Source organism: Polistes dominula, unplaced genomic scaffold (assembly GCF_049000335.1).
Source record: "Polistes dominula isolate Pdom_NZ unplaced genomic scaffold, Pdom_raw_medaka contig_68, whole genome shotgun sequence".
Classification (NCBI taxonomy): Eukaryota; Metazoa; Arthropoda; class Insecta; order Hymenoptera; family Vespidae; genus Polistes; species Polistes dominula.
Genome location: NW_028301034.1, coordinates 785062 through 803754, shown reverse-complemented (window position 1 = coordinate 803754; position 18693 = coordinate 785062). Strand labels below are relative to the sequence as shown.

The window sequence follows — 18693 nt, the reverse complement described above, 5'->3', positions numbered from 1 at the left end:
TCCATCAATATACTCGAAAGGCGTATATGTACGCTCTCACAAACCCATCAATATACTTGAAAGGCGTAAATATACGTCCTCTGTATATTTTTACTAAAACATCTTTATTGCTGTTTTACCGATTAATTTTACATGGAATTTATTGTGATATGTAACATAGCAACTAAATTACTTTAAAAAAATTTTTTTAAAATTCATATTTTTATTTTATTTGCCATTATTATCTGTTTTGGTTATTTGTCAATAAAAAAACAGTCGCAAAAATTAGTCCGAGAGCGCGCCGCAGTCAAAGGGATTTCAAGTCAAATAATAAATTATTTTGACACATTATAATGTATACCTTTGAAAATCCTACTTATATATGTGGAACGAGCGCCTCCATGCCAAACTTATTGGGCGTTCGTGAGAAGAAGTGAGAGAATTGGTCGGTGGGCCCTGGATAGCTCAATTGGTTAAAAGAGCAGTCGCCCGGAAAGCGAAAGATCCGTGGTTCGAATCCCGGTCCAGTCGGTTCAGTGGTCCAATTTTTTTCACGAATCCCAATTATATATATACCACATTAGGTGATAGCCAATTATTTTCAAGATAAATATTTTTAAAAATCACAATTATATACTTTTGCGTTATCTGCGGTACCTAGTTGAAAATACTTATTACACATATATATATATAAAAATCATTAAAAACCACACAAGTATTCAAGTTTATACGTATATATAATACAAGTACATTGACATACTTACTCCCAATGATCTTGTATATACTATAATTAGAAAATATTTATTAAAAAAAAAAAAAACCTTTTGATTGTGTTGATGAAGATAGTAAGATTCTCATAAAGTTTATACTAGTTGTGTTAGAGTTCTTATTATAAAGTTGGTATTCTTAGCGTGAGAATTATGTGTGTTTAAATGCATATGTGTATATATATACTTTTTCACTCTTCCTCTTTCTCTCTCTCTTTTCCGAGTGTTCTTTTATCGACGCGTGTACGCGTATACGAGAGACAGGAAGAGAGAGAAAAAAGCGTGAAAGAGAGAGAGAGAGAGAGAGAGAGAGAGAGAAAGAGAAAGACGCATTTACACCCGCGTGAGCCGACTGGTGTATTACATAATCGTACGACGCCCGCGGTCGGCAGCTCGAGCCAGGCATGAATGAGTGACTCATGCGTGCTACATTGTACGTGTCTCCACTTCCTCCTCCTCCTCCTCCTCCTCTTCCTCCTCCACCTCCTCTTCCTCCTTCTATATAGCCATCCTCCACCCTATGACGCACACCGTACAGTTCTCAACGCCTCTGCTTTTTTGGACAAGTCGCGTATTTCTTACTCCCAGACGCCTCCTCGAGTCTGACCATTTTCGATCATTGATCGATTTTACTAAACTAAAAAGTATCCCAATCTATGTATTTTTATACTTCATTATTTTTCTATCCTTTCCTATTTCTTATCATATTCAATTATATTCTATTTTTTATTTTATTCTATATTCTATTATGTACTATTCTATTCTGCGTTCTATTCTCTATTCAATTCTATTCTATTCTATTCTACTCTATTCTGTTCTATTCTATTCTATTCTATTCTTTTCTTGAACGAACGAAAATGATCGTATGTCCAACCAACGCAACCAAAAGTTATTCTTAGAACGACGAGAAAACGACAGATTAAATCCGATGGAACTTGGCGCAGAAGTAATTAAGAACAATTAAAGCTCTACTGGAGGTCGACCGCTTGCTTCTTGATTCGTCCCAACCCCCCCCCCTCCAACCCTTCCCTCTTCCCTCTCCTCTCCTATGTATCCGAGTATCTTATCCCTCTTCACCCTAGTCCCCCCTCCACTCTCCTCCCTCCCTCCCTCCACACACCCACGACGTTTTCCCTTAGAAAAGAAACTGCTCCCTCGTAATGTCTCGCATAATTAACGCGGGAACGGTTTCTCGTCCGATTGACACCGCATGTCGCATCGTTGGAATTCTTTTCTTTTCTTTTTTTCTTTTTCTTTTTTTACGACCGTATAATACGTTCGAGTGCACGCAAAGTAAATAATTTAATCACGAATAATTGTATCTATTGATTTTTGTCTTTTAAATGTGTCGTTAAAACGTGTGAGTGAATAATAAGGAGGATATGTATTCGTGTATGTATTTATAATTCATTTAAATTTGAAATGAATGGAGTAAGAATTTAATGAAATTTTGTTTACAAATGTATACAGTCAAAGTTTAGCTAATAAATATATTTTTTTTTTCATGAATAAAATCGTGTACGGTACGGTGCATCTAAATGAGTTATTATCATCGGCGGTGGGAAGGGGAGGAGAGGGGATCAATGTTGTATCTTATAATGATTAAAATATATATTCATATTTTTAATTGTATTTTTTATTTATATTTTATTTGGAACGGAAATGTCTGCGAATTTCAAATACCAACGATGGATTTATCAGTGCCGCGAAATAATTCGACAAGCGGAAATTGATAAAATTAGACGAAGAAGAATCTTACTAGCTCTCATATATAATGAAATATATTTACAGTTGAGAAAAAAAATGTATGCTAAAAAACTATACTAGTATGTAAATGATGCCAGGGTTAATTAATTTAAAGCTCAAATATTTTCAGCTTTGTAGCTGCTTCTTATCTAGATGGCACTTTGATCGAAATTTTATAATGTGGTCAAATTTGACGCTCAAAGATAGCGTCAAGCGTCAAATTTGACCACATTATATAATTTCGATTGAAGTGCCATCTAGATAAGAAGCAGCGTCAAATCTGAGCGTCAAACAGTAGCGTCAAGCGACACTGACGAATAAAAATAGCGTTTTACAAGTAACAAAAGTCGAAGGTTGACTTATCGATTTATATTATTCCCTAACCTATTCGGATCAACACAACAACACAGTTAAATTAACAGTGCAAAAATAATAATTTATAAAATACTTGTTACTTGGCATATTAAAATATTTGTTTATATTTTAATGAGTATCAATAGGTCAGAATGTAGTATTTAATTTTTTACAAAGCAAAAAATGATTTGTTTAATTTATATGAAACAGAGAATTGTTATAGGTATTACCTCTTCAAAATCCATAATATGTTATATATTATAATATTTCATAAATAATTATTTAAAAAAAAACGTAATCAACGTAATCGTCGATTGTAATTCGATTCGATATAAATTTATTAGCGTCAAGTAAATGATACCAGCGTTAATTAATTAAAAGCTCAAATATTTTCAGCTTTGTAGCTGCTTCTTATCTAGATGGCACTTTGATCGAAATTATATAATGTGGTCAAATTTGACGCTCAAAGTTAGCGTCAAGCGTCAGCAATGAAATCGCACCTTTAATGATAAGTAAAGAAAAGAAAATATAAATTTAAAAATAAAATATACTAATTATATTCAATTTAAATATTAAAAAAAAAAAAGAAAAAAAGAAACGTTTTATGTCGACGTTGATAGAAACTATTTCAAAAAGTTTACGATTGGTAAAATTAGAAAGAGGATCTAGTTGTAAGAAATATTTTCTATTTTTAAGGATGAAAATTACAGACCGTGTGACTTTGAGATGGCTGTACAAAAAAAAAAAGAAAAAAATGGGAGCTATAGACGCTATAGACGTGAAAAAATGCTAACGAGAAGATAGGAAGAAAGAGAAAGAAAAGCGTTCTTGAGCCGAGAGGAGTCATTCGATTTTACGGCTTTACGGATATCACGCCTCCGCTCGTTATGACTTTGAAATGGGGAATATTCAGAACGGATAGCGAAGTAGAGGATTCGTATCGACTTTGGTTCTTTCTTCGTATTTTTTTCCTCTTATTCTTTCTTCGATATATCAAGAGAACTCCTTTCGTCCTCTTCTAAACTATTTTTCCGCGTATTGCGATACGCCTTTGCATTCTCTCGAGGAGGACAGGTCCTTCGAATCGAAGGATCCTTTGTGTTCAAAGAACCCTCTACCATGACGGGTTCCAATCGAGAAACTTTGAATCCTTTCGCGTCAGCCTTCTTCTTCTTCTTCTTCTTCTTCTGCTTCTTATTCTTCTCCTACCCTCATTCGGATACTATTGCCGGAACACGGCACTGCTACAACAGCAATCGCTTTTAATTACCGATTTTAATCGATTAATCGATTGAGAAAACAAATGTTCTTAACTTCGAGTATCTTTGAGAGTACGTCCAGTTCTTTTTAAATGACTCGACTTTTCTTTTTAGTTATCGTCAAAGAAAAGTGGAATTAATAACGTTAATCGTTGATCAGATTCTCTTTCCTATTCAATCTTAACCATCACGTTTACCGATTTACGATTTACTAGAACTTGAGTCTTACTTTATTGATGTTACTTGAAAAAAAAAAAAAAATTAGAAAAGAACAGACTCATTTTTGATAATACCTTATATCACAAAAACGGTTGACATATCAACCTATGTTTATAAAAACTTTTTTATTCAAGACAGTGTATCCTATATACCATAAGAATATTTAATAGTAAATTCAAAATAATAATTATGTTCAAATAATTGTTAATTTACCGATGGGAATGTGCATTGATGTCTAAAAGCTCGAATTATATGATCGGAGTACCGTCCTCTTCGAAATTCACCTTCAGACTGATATAGTCCTCTATGAAAGTTCTTCTATTCAATGTTGTTTACATGGTTGTCCGAACATTGCGCATGTGTGCAACGGTAATAATATTTCTAATAAAGAGTATTTAATATTACAACATTATGATTTTAGTATTTTTTACATTTTAATGTTAGTATTTTATCACACATACGCAGTGACGACATCGAGAGTTAAATTTACATGTAATATAAGAAGAGAGCATTAGAATATTAAAATAATTGTTAATTAATCAAAGAAATTGTAAATTGTTGTTTAAAAACACCAAGTATGTGATCGGAGTACCGTCCTCTTCGAAATTCACCTTCAGACTGGCACGTTGTCCTCAATACAAATTCTTATATTTAATATTGTTTATATGACTTTCCTAATGTTGCGCATGTGTACAACGGTAATAATATTCCCAATAAAGATAATTTAACATTGTAACAATCAGATTTTAGCATTCTTTTTATTCTAATGTAATTATTTCATCGCGCCTGCGCAGTGATGACTAAGAGGGTGAAATATTCCTGTAAAATAAGTAGAGTGTATTAGAATATCAAAATAATTGTTAATTAATCGATGGGAATGTGCATTGATGTTCAAAAGTTCGAATTATATGATCGGAGTATATTCCTCTTCGAAATTCACCTTCGGACTGACAAATTGTCATCTATGAAACTGCATTTACTCAATGTGGTTTATATGACTTTTCGAACATTGCGCATGTATGCAACAGTAATAATATTTCTAATAAAGAGAATTTAAGATTGTAAAGTTCTTATTTTATTATTTTTTCTATTCGAATGTAATTATTTTATCACACCTGCGCAGTGATGACATCGAGGGTTAAATTACATGTGATATACAAAGAGAGCATTAGAATATTAAAATAATTGTTAATTATACGATGGGAATGTGTATTGATGTCCAAAAGCTCGAATTATATGATCGGAGTATCTTCCTCTTCGAAATTCACCCTCAGACTAGTAAATTGTCATCTATGAAACTGCATTTACTCAATGTGGTTTATATGACTTTTCGAACATTGCGCATGCATGCAACAGTAATAATATTTTTAATAAAGAGAATTTAAGATTGTAAAGTTCTTATTTTAGTATTTTTTCTATTCGAATGTAATTATTTCATCGCGCCTGCGCAGTGATGACTAAGAGGGTGAAATATTCCTGTAAAATAAGTAGAGTGTATTAGAATATTAAAATAATTGTTAATTAATCGATGGGAATGTGTATTGATGTTCAAAAGCTCGAATTATATGATCGTAGTACCGTCCTCTTCGAGATTCACCTTCAGACTGACAAATTGTCATCTATGAAACGGCATTTACTCAATGTGGTTTATATGACTTTTCGAACATTGCGCATGTATGCAACGGTAATAATATTTCTAATAAATAGAATTTAAGATTGTAAAGTTCTTATTTTAGTATTTTTTCTATTCGAATGTAATTATTTTATCACTCCTGCGTAGTGATAACTTTGATGGTTAAATTGTTCTGTAATGTAAGTGAGGTGTATAAGAATATTAAAATAATTGTTAATTAATCGATAGGAATGTGTATTGATGTCCAAAAGCTCGAATAATATGATCAGAGTATCTTTCTCTTCGAAATTCACCTTCAGACTGATATAGTCCTCTATGAAAGTTCTTCTATTCAATGTTGTCTATATGACTTTCCGAACATTACGCATGTGTGCAATGGTAATAATATTTCTAATAAAGAGTATTTTACATTATAACGTTATAATTTTAGTATTTTTTGCATTCTAATGTTAGTATTTTATCACACATACGCAGTGATGACATCGATGGTTAAATTTATATGTAATATAAGAAGAGAGCATTAGAATATTAAAATAATTGTTAATTAATCGAAGAAATTGTAAATTGTTGTTTAAAAACACCAAGTATATGATCGGAGTACCGTCCTCTTCGAAATTCACCTTCAGACTGACACGTTGTCCTCAATACAAATTCTTATATTTAATATTGTTTATATGACTTTCCTAACGTTGCGCATGTGTACAATAGTAATAATATTCCCAATAAAGATAATTTAACATTGTAACAATCAGATTTTAGCATTCTTTTTATTCTAATGTAATTATTTCATCGCGCCTGCGTAGTAATGACTAAGAGGATGAAATATTCCTGTAATGTAAGTGAAGTGTATTAGAATATTAAAATAATTGTTAAATAATCGATGGGAATGTGTATTGATGTTCAAAAGCTCGAATTATATGATCGTAGTACCGTCCTCTTCGAGATTCACCTTCAGACTGACAAATTGTCATCTATGAAACGGCATTTACTCAATGTGGTTTATATGACTTTTCGAACATTGCGCATGTGTACAACGGTAATAATATTTCTAATAAATAGAATTTAAGATTGTAAAGTTCTTATTTTAGTATTTTTTCTATTCGAATGTAATTATTTTATCACACCTGCGCAGTGATAACATCGATGGTTAAATTTACATGTAATATACAAAGAGAGCATTAGAATATTAAAATAATTGTTAATTATACGATGGAAATGTGTATTGATGTCCAAAAGCTCGAATTATATGATCGTAGTACCGTTCTCTTCGAGATTCACCTTCAGACTGCTGCAGTCCTCTATGAAAGTTCTTCTATTCAATGTTTTCTATATGACTTTCCAAACATTGCTTATGTGTTTAACGGTGATAATAATTCTAATAAAGAGTATTTAATATTACAACATTTTGATTTTAGTATTTTTTACATTCTAATGTAAGTATTTTATCACTCCTGCGTAGTGATAACTTTGATGGTTAAATTGTTCTGTAATGTAAGCGAAGTGTATTAGAATATCAAAATAATTGTTAATTAATCGATGGGAATGTGTATTGATGTCCAAAAGCTCGAATTATATGATCGTAGTACCGTCCTCTTCGAGATTCACCTTCAGACTGATATAGTCCTCTATGAAAGTTCTTCTATTCAATGTTGTCTATATGACTTTCCGAACATTGCGCATGTGTGCAACGGTAATAATATTTCTAATAAAGAGTATTTTACATTATAACGTTATAATTTTAGTATTTTTTGCATTCTCATGTTAGTATTTTATCACACCTGCGCAGTGACGACATCGAGGGTTAAATTTACATGTAATATAAGAAGAGAGCATTAGAATATTAAAATAATTGTTAATTAATCAAAGAAATTGTAAATTGTTGTTTAAAAACACCAAGTATGTGATCGGAGTACCGTCCTCTTCGAAATTCACCTTCAGACTGGCACGTTGTCCTCAATACAAATTCTTATATTTAATATTGTTTATATGACTTTCTTAATGTTGCGCATGTGTACAACGGTAATAATATTCCCAATAAAGATAATTTAACATTGTAACAATCAGATTTTAGCATTCTTTTTATTCTAATGTAATTATTTCATCGCGCCTGCGCAGTGATGACTAAGAGGGTGAAATATTCCTGTAAAATAAGTAGAGTGTATTAGAATATCAAAATAATTGTTAATTAATCGATGGGAATGTGCATTGATGTTCAAAAGTTCGAATTATATGATCGGAGTATATTCCTCTTCGAAATTCACCTTCGGACTGACAAATTGTCATCTATGAAACTGCATTTACTCAATGTGGTTTATATGACTTTTCGAACATTGCGCATGTATGCAACGGTAATAATATTTCTAATAAAGAGAATTTAAGATTGTAAAGTACTTATTTTAGTATTTTTTCTATTCGAATGTAATTATTTTATCACTCCTGCGTAGTGATAACTTTGATGGTTAAATTGTTCTGTAATGTAAGTGAGGTGTATAAGAATATTAAAATAATTGTTAATTATACGATGGGAATGTGTATTGATGTCCAAAAGCTTGAATTATATGATCGTAGTACCGTCCTCTTCGAGATTCACCTTCAGACTGATATAGTCCTCTATGAAAGTTCTTCTATTCAATGTTGTCTATATGACTTTCCGAACATTGCGCATGTGTGCAACGGTAATAATATTTCTAATAAAGAGTATTTTACATTATAACGTTATAATTTTAGTATTTTTTGCATTCTCATGTTAGTATTTTATCACACCTGCGCAGTGACGACATCGAGGGTTAAATTTACATGTAATATAAGAAGAGAGCATTAGAATATTAAAATAATTGTTAATTAATCGAAGAAATTGTAAATTGTTGTTTAAAAACACCAAGTATATGATCGGAGTACCGTCCTCTTCGAAATTCACCTTCAGACTGGCACGTTGTCCTCAATACAGATTCTTATGTTTAATATTGTTTATATGACTTTCCTAATGTTGCGCATGTGTACAACGGTAATAATATTCCCAATAAACATAATTTAACATTGTAACAATTAGATTTTAGCATTCTTTTTATTCTAATGTAATTATTTTATCGCGCCTGCGCACTGATGACTAAGAGGGTGAAATATTTCTGTAATGTAAGTGAAGTGTATTAGAATATCAAAATAATTGTTAATTAATCGAAGGAAACGTGTATTGATGTCCAAAAGCTCGAATTATATGATCGGAGTATATTCCTCTTCGAAATTCACCTTCAGACTGACAAATTGTCATCTATGAAACTGTATTTACTCAATGTGGTTTATATGAATTTCCTAACGTTGAGCATGTGTACAACGGTAATAATATTTCTAATAAAGATAATTTATCATTGTAACAATCAGATTTTAGCATTCTTTTTATTCTAACGTAATTATTTTATCGCGCCTGCGCAGTGATGACTAAGAGGGTGAAATATTCCTGTAAAATAAGTAGAGTGTATTAGAATATCAAAATAATTGTTAATTAATCGAAGGAAACGTGTATTGATGTTTAAAAGTACGGAATTATTGATCGGTGTACCGTCCTCTTCGAAATTCACCTTCGGACTGGCACGTTGTCCTCTATCAAAATTCTTATATTAAGAGGTGTTTATATGACTTTCCGAACGTTGCGCATGTGTACAACGGTAATAATATTTCTAATAAAGAGAATCTAAGATTGTAAAGTTCTTATTATAGTATTTTTTCTATTCGAATGTAATTATTTTATCACTCCTGCGTAGTGATAACTTTGATGGTTAAATTGTTCTGTAATGTAAGTGAGGTGTATAAGAATATTAAAATAATTGTTAATTAATCGATAGGAATGTGTATTGATATCCAAAAGCTCGAATAATATTATCGGAGTACCGTCCTTTTCGAAATTCACCTTCAGACTTACATAGTCCTCTATGAAAGTTCTTCTATTCAATGTTGTTTACATGGCTATCCAAACGTTGTGTATGTGTACAAATGTTAAAATCTTAACATTATAATCTTAAATTCTCTTTATTAGGAATAGTATAACTGTTGTATACATAAGCAACGTTCGGAAAGTCATATAAACGATATTTAATATAAGAATTTTGATAGAAGACGACGTGCCAGTCTGAAGGTGAATTTCGAGGAGTACGGTGCTCCGATCATATACCTGGTGCTTTTAGGTAATTATACACACTTCTTTCGATTAATTAACAATTATTTGAATACTCTAATGCACTCTATACTAATATTAGAATTATTATTATACACGAGTAATATACAAGGTGTTCGAAAACAACTATTCTTTATTTATATGGTATATACGATAGACTTTACTGAGTAAAAACATTATAATTAACATAAATCGATATGTCAATCGTAAGATAAAAAGCAGATATTATATGTACGTGGTATGTCAAGTAATATGTCTGTAATCGCTCGGCGTATTTCAATTACATTTTTTGTAAAACGATTATATTCGATCTTCTCAACGAAAGAATTAAAATAACGATTAAAAAATAAAAAAAATCCGGTTTGGACAAGTAATATCTTTACGATGATATATCGATATTGTGTGATCGAGGATTTTCGATCTGAAAGTTTTATCGGAAAGGTGAAAAAGTATTTTTGCGCGAAAACGTATCGTAGTAGAGTACAAATAAGGTCGCGTACACACCTACATTGTGCGAATCACCTACACGAGCCCGTACACGTTGGCGTGCTATACGCGAAAGCACGCGTCGACGTTGACTTCCTCTCACGATCCGCGGATCCATGAATGGTCTGCGGGCTATCAATGGGCCACGGCTCGCTACCCACATGGTGAGTGAGTGAGTGAGTGAGTGAATGAGAGAAAGAGAAAGAGAAAGAGTAAGAGAGAGAGAGACACACGCGCACGCATATTCCCCACCTTCCTTCTTTTCTACTATAATATCAATACATCTATATAAATTTACACGCGCTTTTATTCACGAGTAATATTTACTACGTAAGTATATATATATATATGTATATAAATGTGTACGTGTTGGTAAGTATTTATTAACCTTTTTGATTTACCTGCAAATACGTAAGATCTATCTCACGCAAGCACGTTTTAAAGGTTTTAACAAGTAAATTATTCTTACCGGATGCGATTTCCTTCCTTTTTTCTTTTCTTTTCTTACTTACATTAAATCACCGCGAATTATTACGATCTTTCATACAGCGAAGGTCAACGGTGCCTTCGTTTCGGCCTTCGGATCGGCTTAACCATGCATTTTACGTGCATTTACGATACCTCAAAAGAAGAATGAAATAGAAAAATCCTTGGACAATTCTCGTACTAGTAAATTATTATATAACGATGAATGATTTGTTGTTTGTTGTTTTAAAACGAAATTGTTCGCGTGGGAATAAAAAAAAAAAAAATTAAATGAGAAAAAGAAAAATAATTCGCTTTTAGGTATTTCATTCGCGTTCGAATAAAAATCAAGTTGACGTTGTATCAAGTGTACTTAACGATTTTCGTAGGGTTGAATTTAAAACGATTAACACGAACGAAGATTTATGGTGACTCGTTGTCTCAAAGTTCTTTTTTTATTTTTATTTTTCAGTCAAATTCGATTTCTCAAAGGAAAAAAGTAAACGTTGACAAATATTATTAGGAATAAAAATTTCTCTATGGTAGATTGTATGTTAGAAGGGTTCATCGATAAATTTCATTTCGTGTTTGAAATCGAAGAATCTCTGCTTTGCATTTCATGAATTTCTTTTCCAAAATTTACGAGGTTCATCGTAGCGGTGAGCAGGACGAAGGAAGAGGAACGACATGTGCATTCACACATACACACACACACACACATATATATATATGTATATATCAAACGATGCGGTTTTATGGTAGAGCTTGGTGGTACGACATGTCATTTCATGGGAATGACGTGACATGATAAATAGCTCTGTCGGTGCGGAGTGTCGAGGACACGCGCTGACAGTCCTGACGCGAGCACGCGCGCGCACGCGCGGACACTCGTAGCACGCGCTGCTAAACCAAAAGGGCGCCGCAATACTGCCCTTTCTACAAACAAAAAGATATTATCTTCTTTTATTTTACGCAAGTAAAAAACAAGACAAAAAATATATGACTTCAAGTGGTGTTGGTCTTGCTAAATTCAACTTACTCGTAATTCAAGTCTTGTTATACTAATATTAAGCAAATATCTTAAAAAATATTTTGATAAATAATTCTCAACGTAGATGAGAAAAGTCACGTTCTAATAAATAATAAAATAGTAATAGAATTATATAAATCGAAACGATATCTTTCTTGTTAAATTTCATCAACCGAAGTACAAATCTTGCAACATAGAATTCGTTAACTTTGAATTTATTTATTTATTATTATTATTATTTTTATTTTTCGAATGAATCAATGAATAATTCTTTACAACTATAGACGAGAAAAGTCACGTTCTCATAAATAATAAAAGCGTAGTAGAACGGTGGTGCCGACGGGGCGGGGGGTGGTGGTGGTGGTAAGGGGGAAGGGGAGACTTAACGTTTGACTTAAACTCGTGCGAACGATTCGACGATCCGCTTAGCACGAGGACTTCCGGTAGACGTGTTTCATCGCGTGAGATCGCGCGAGTTTTTGCGTTACGGGAACATCGTTGCCGTTTATACAAGGATTCAAGTATTTCATTATCGGTAACAATGTATTTTTCTTCCAGCAAACGCGCGACTAGGATATGGACTTTAGTTTATTATCCCTTTTGATTAAATTGTTTATTTATTTATTTCTTTTTTTTATATTGTTATATTTTAACAGTTTAAATTAGAATTCTTTGAAATCGAATGATTACTTTTTATAATTCGCATTTATTGATAAATTGTTTCAATTTCAATATAATTTGTATCCTCTCATATTCTCTCAAGTGTAATATACTAGGAATATTATTTATCACTTTAGTTTTTCTTGGAACCATTCAACAACCCCAACTTGTTACGAACAAACAAGATAATCACCATTTTTTTTCTTTTTTACAAGTGTGTGTGTGTGTGTGTGTGTGTGTGTGTTATACGTTCTAATCGATCGATCGGAAGTTTTAACAATCGTCCTACTTATCTTCAAACACGATTCAGGTTTTTAGAGTACGTTGTAGAAAAGTGACAAACCGGATGAAGTCATTTCTCGCGGGGAAGCGGAAGTACGCTATTACGCAATGGAAACGTCAATTTCCGGCAGCGGTATTGTCGCGATTCACGAGCCGGTAACAGGAGAGGGAGAGTGAGATAGAAAGATACAGATAGATAGAAAGATAGAGATACATAGATAGATAGAGAGATAGATAGATAGATAGAGAGAGAGGAACTACTGCGGCAAGTAAAAAAATTTTGTGGGAAAGTCCGTGAAAAATTCTAAATTCAAGTGAGAGATGCCCTCAGGATGCTCCCACGATTCCGTGTTAGCAAACCCAAAAGACTTAAACCAACGACGCCGGGAACAACGTACGCGTGCACGCCGATTTGAATATCTCTTAATACGATCTCTACGAACGGGTAATCAAACCGCACCAGAATATCTCGCAATAAAGCGTGTTACTCGTGCTCTTTGTACAAAAGAGAGGAGAGAGAGAGAGAGAGAAAGAGAGAGAGAGAGAAATACAATAAAACACGCGATTGTATTTTAGATTTAGGATGAGGCCAATGGAATTACGTTTGTTGGGTGTGTCAAAAGAATACGAGTAGGTAGAAATAAATTAAGCGTAGCAATAAAGTAGGAAACCGTGAGTTTTGTAGGATGAAACACGTTGAAGAACTAAACAAAAAAGAGAGAAGAAAGGATTTAGGTGGTTCGCGGTTTGTTCTTTTACCGAAATATTACTTAAACTCTCCCCGCCCCACCCTCCACCAACCGATTTCCGTAAATATTTATTCAACGATAATCGATGAGAAACATAGTGAATTTCTCTCTCGAGAACGGACATTCGATACTCTCTTGACCGGTCCCAATCGGTAAACCAACTTCCGTGTGGGCGTCGTCGGCGCGAATCGCGATCGCGTGGGAAAAGGCGTTCGCGAATTTTTGCCACTTTAGAAAGGCAGCACTGGATGCGGGGGCGTTTTCCGGGGGGGAGAGGGGAGGGGGCAGGGGGGTAGTGGAAGGTTGCTTGGCGATGGTGAAAGGAGGAGGAGGAGAAGGAAGGGGTCGGCAATGCATTCTCCGTCACGTCTGGGTTGCTTCGTGGTCATATCCACCACACGCTTGCTCTCTATTCGAGAACGTCGATCGCGCGACCTAAAGTGACGCACAAAAGCGTCCGTGGCTTTGCTCGTCGACTACTACCGGTCACTCATAATAAGGAAGTACGAACAATGCTGGGATCAGTTTTTTTTATTTCTTTTTCTTCTTCTTCATTTTCGTCTTCTTCATTTTCGTCTTCATCTTCGTCTTCATCTTCGTCTTCATCTTCTTTTTTCTATATTCCACCCACAGAGGTTCTCAGATCGTTTCGTATTGTATCGTAAATTAAAATAATATTAAAAAAATAAAATCAATAAAAATGTCTATTCTAGCTTTTTGAAAGAAGAATGAAAGACCAGAAGAAAAAAAAAAGAAAAAAAAAAGAAAAGTACGAGTATTCTATTCCAAACGAGAATACCATGGGTTTCTTAGGAAACTCAATAAAAGTAGAGAGAGAGAGAGAGAGAGAGAGAGAGAAAGAGAGAGAGAGGGGGAGGGATTGACTAAATCCTAAACTCGGTAGGAATTTGCTAGAGCCTTCCTTTGCACGATGATGACACTTCCTAAGCTCGAGTCGCGCCAAAAACCCTTCAAAGTTTCGCCTCCTTGCATTCGAGTAGTAGCCGAGAGGCGAGAAACGAACGCTTGCCCGGATCCGGTCGTCTACTTGCTTTTACTCCACTCTTACTGGGTTTACCATCATCACCGACAAAGAGAAAAATAGTGTAAAAAAGAAAAAAAAGGAGGAGACAGAGAGAAATAGAGAAAAAGACAAGGGGAGGGGGTGAGGATACAGCGAAGAGAAAGAGAGAAACATTGCAGTGCTGGAACCTGATCCGAAAATAAATAAGAGTTCATCAAGCGAGCCAGCTCGTAAACGAGATTCCGCGAAATCTTTTTTTTCTCTCTCTCTATCTTCTTCTTTTTTTTCGCAATGGCTGTAAAAAGGTACGCGTTAGAGCGTACGTCGTATGAGAGAGTAGTGCTAGCGTGTGGGTGGAATTCATCTTGATGGTGGAAAAACAGTAAGGAATGCTGCACCACGAGACGGATGTAGGCGGCCGTTTGCCGTTGCGGTTCTTGTTTGTCGGCCTGGCGCCCACTTCTGTCCGGCAAACTTCTCTCCTTCTCTTTCTCTTTACTCCTGTTGGACGCGAACCCTAAGCATATAGGAGGTAGATACCCACTACCTCCTATATGGTACGTTCTCGATATCAAAGAGCGTGAAAACCGATACCGGTTCTTTACTGGCGAATTTATAATTCGAAAATCGTTGGTTTGGTATAGGTAGAGGAATATACCTTTTCTTCTTTTTTTTTTTTTTTTTTTTTTTCATTCCTGTTATGCCCTAACAACCGGCGAAATATGATTCGCCTGGTATTTTGTTGGATTTAGGACTACTTTGTGTGTTGCCTTCGTTAATAGGACCTCCCGGCTACGTCGGAGTGGAACTCGCGAGATTATGCGATTGCCGTGTTATTACGTACAACACTCTCATCTTTGATCTCTGGTATCGATTTTCTCTCTTCTCTCTCAATCTCTATCTTTCTTCGTAAAATATGCGAAAGACTATTCCCTCCTCCTTTTCGCGAGTTTCGAAGGCGTTGTTTCAAACGACGACGACGACGACGACGACGTCGTTATGCGAAAATTCAGGTCACGTACGGTGCAATGACTCGCGCCCGTAACAAATCCGATTTGAGATGCCAATTACGATTCCGGAATACAATATTGCAAATGAGAAGGAGAAAGATAAAGAAGGAAGAAAAAAATAAATGAGAACAAGAGAGAGAGAGAGAGAAAAGGCAAATTCTTGTTTCTCTTCTTTTTGTATTTTTCCAATTTAACGTTTCACCTTTATTTCAGCGATATGAGTTGAATAATCGGAAAATTTGATCGTCCCCGTCTTGCTACGAAATAATCTCGTAACTTTACGAACAACTCGGCAACAACGTACACGGATATATCGTTACTACTTCGTAAAGCTTTACGTAGTACCGGTTGCAAAACTAACTCATGCTATATTCGATTTGATGACTCACGTCGAGTTTATACTAGTCGATTCTCTAACATTGATATCCAAGCATCCACCACGCGTAACAAGGTTGCGATCAGTATGTTAGTAATACGAGATGATTCGCAAAAACATTACATAAAATAATGAAATCACATGTATTTTTTGATATTGTATTTTTTATTTCTACGTAGATATAAATTCCGTTATATAAATTTATGAAACTCATGAACGTGAACGTTGTGAATGAAGCTTTACGAGAGCCTAAAGCATATATCGCTGTGTGTGGTGCGTCGCATTCCTGACCATAAGTTATTTCTTTTCTTTCTTCCAGTTCCTTTTTACCACCACATCCTACCTACCTTCTCTTTCTCTTCATCGTTATTCTCGGACCTACCGATAGCCGAATCTCTTTTCCCTTGAGCAGGCAAAAGAAAGAGAGAGAGAGAGAGGTGGGCCTCTGTCTGAGGCCAGAATTCTTTTTTCTTCTCTCTTCGATTCCTGGAACAGGTTGGTTCACACCGGACCCCACTGGGTTCGGGCAATGTTTCAATTAGGGATCCAAAGAAGGAGAGATAAAAGGATGAGAAAGAGAAAGAGAGAAAGAATACAGACAGACAGAGATGAAAGGAGTCTCGTTCCGTGAACAGGCCCTTACTACAGGGGCCTACCTTTTTAACGGATTTGAACCTGATTTCAAAGAGCCCGACGATGGCGGCACTATTAAACGCGAAAACATGCCCACCGGCATAGTCGACCGTTTGCTAGGAATAATATACCTATATATTCAGCCAAGAATCTCTCTACACGAAGATATTTCTCTCTCTCTTTCTCTCTTTCATATTTATGATTATGTACTATACTCCCTGTATTATTATTATTATTATTATTATTATTATGTACTATCGTTATCGAACTATACGATATAGTGACTATTATCTCAACACTAAGAAACTATAATTTATTCTTTCTTTTTTTTTTTTTTTACACATTAGAATTTATTTTCAATGAAAGAACATCACTTTTTTTTTTCGTTGAACGTACGAACAAAACAAAAAACAAAAATTGTATAATAGAGATATTAAACAATTGTTCTCATCTAGCTCGATATCAGATTAAACTTTGTAAACGTGAGTAAGTTCGTTTTTGCAGGATTACAATCATGAATTCTATGGTATCTCTGAATGTTTTATATTATCCAGTCTTCTATTCCCCATTCCAAATGCCGAATATCTATCTAACCATAGACTGAGAAGAAATGAGAGAAGGAAAGAAAAAAAGAAAAAGTTTGCCCTCGACAGGAAGGGTGGCAGCTCTCTCTCTCTCTCTCTCTCTCTCTCTCTCTCTCTGAAGGTATAGCAGGATTCGTTGATTCAATTCAGATCGAAATCGCAGGGATGCGATACGGAGGGGTCACCAACGCTGCTGCATCACCCTGAATGGGCCATTATTTTGTTGGAAATCAAGGGATCTCACTCCTCCTCCTCTCTCTCTCTCTCTCTGTCTCTCTCTGTCTCTGTCTCTGTCTCTTTCTATCGATCGGACTTAGAATGAAACGAACGTCGATAATACGATGATCCGAGGTGAAACTATGGGGTTACGGTCATTCGTTGACAGTAAGTTAGATAAAGACGATCATTATTTTAAGCACGAATCCGCTCAGCATAGGTAAATTCAAGCATTCCAATGAGAGAGAGAGAGAGAGAGAGAGAGAGAGATGACTGTTGGATAAAGTCAGGTTCTTCAAACACCATAAAATATAAAAATCATCTGGAAGAATGTTTGAAAAAGGTAAACAAAGGTTTCCTAAAAATACCTGCTTCTTTTTATAGTAGAAAATATTTCAAACTATTGAGAGGAATCTGTGTATTTTCTATGTTAATGCATAGAATGTATTTTAACAAAATGCTTGAAGAATGGGTACAAAGAAAAATCAAAGAGTCCCGACTCTTATGATGAGGGATGAGGTATAGGTCGCACAAAATTCTACCTCGTCTAACAACAAACCAACGAAAGAAGAACGAAAATTGTGTGTCGAGTGTGTTGGTGAATGAAGATGGACTGCGATACCACGAGAGTATCCTGCTTTTCAAAAGGTCCAGACTCTCGTCGAAGAAAGAGAGAGAAAGAGAGTGAATGAGAAAGTGAGAGAGAAGCAGAACATGGGTGGAGATGAATGGCGATAAGAATTCCGAAGAAATCCTGATTCGAGACTGAGATATTCTCCTTGATCGGTGATCGCTTGAGAGTTTTATTCTCAAAGATTGCGGCCGACCATGAACAGCAGTCCCTTACAAGCGGTTCAGACTCCAGTCGAAACCTTCCTCCTACCATTTATAAGAATAAGAGTGGAACAGGATATCAGACGAGATAACACACCGATCACTTTCAATTATAACTTGTAAGAAAAGTCTAACAGAAAATTGACATTTTCTTCCGATATCTTTAAACGTATAGGGGATTGACTGGAAAAAAATGTGAGGAAAAAAAAAAAAAGATAC

The 18693-nt window shown here is 34.8% G+C and overlaps 1 protein-coding gene and 1 long non-coding RNA gene across 4 annotated transcripts in view; both read right to left on the bottom strand.

The window, feature by feature from the left end:
- Positions 1 to 18693, bottom strand: part of Pdk1 (Phosphoinositide-dependent kinase 1) — a 277088-nt gene that overhangs the window by 160554 nt on the left and 97841 nt on the right. The gene's annotated exons all lie outside the window — the stretch shown is intronic.
- LOC149031859 (uncharacterized) lies at positions 3602 to 5660 on the bottom strand. Its single transcript, XR_016177259.1, has 2 exons — positions 4538 to 5660; positions 3602 to 4090 (listed from the first exon to the last, which is right to left on the bottom strand). It is a non-coding gene; the product is annotated as an uncharacterized LOC149031859 (long non-coding RNA).